Consider the following 864-nt stretch of genomic DNA (forward strand, 5'->3'; position numbering starts at 1 on the left):
ACTGGAAATAATGAATACACATAACAAAACTGGAAATTGCATTTGATGACATGCTTAAATATGAAATAATTACTAGCTTTACAGTCATTCTGGCTCCAGTTATTGAATTTACCTAGAGAAAAATTTAGAACAGATTTAGACAGAAATCATTTGACAAGAAATTAGCAATGCTGATTTTTACACACCTGTCTGAATTAAAAAGAAAAGTTAAAAATATACAAGAAAGGAAATTGCTTCTCATTTGGAGAAATTTTCTGGAATTTACTCTTATTTTAAATTCATTTAGGATATTGTAGTCATTGACTGCTATTAAGACATTCCATCCATTTCCTTACATCAAATGTATTCTTGTTAAATAATACTAAGAAACATTTTTCAGTTTTATAAGGTAAAACAGATAAATAAAGTTGTATATATATTTATGTTGTACAATGTGATGTTCTAATAGATGAATGCACTAGGCGATTAAATTAAACTAATTAACATATCAATCACTTCCCATGTTTATCATTTTGTTGTAAGAATATTAATATTCTCTTACCAATTTTCAAATACTTTATTCACTATAGCCACATACTGTATTAATATACAACTAGAAGTTTTTTATCCTAACTGAAACATTATACCTTTTGATAAATAATTATTCAATCTCTATCCCTCAATGATGAACATCCTAATTTTAGTTTTTATTTCTATGAGTTAAACCTTATTCTTTAATATTTCACTTATAAATGAAATAATGCAGTGTTTTTTCTTTTCCTGACTCCTTTCACTTATCATAATGTTCTCCAGTTTCATACATATAGTCACAAATGACATAGTTTTTTTTTTTTCTTTTTTTTTTGTACCTGAGTTAAAATCCAG

Source organism: Sciurus carolinensis, chromosome 7, assembly GCF_902686445.1.
Source record: "Sciurus carolinensis chromosome 7, mSciCar1.2, whole genome shotgun sequence".
Lineage (NCBI taxonomy): Eukaryota > Metazoa > Chordata > Mammalia > Rodentia > Sciuridae > Sciurus > Sciurus carolinensis.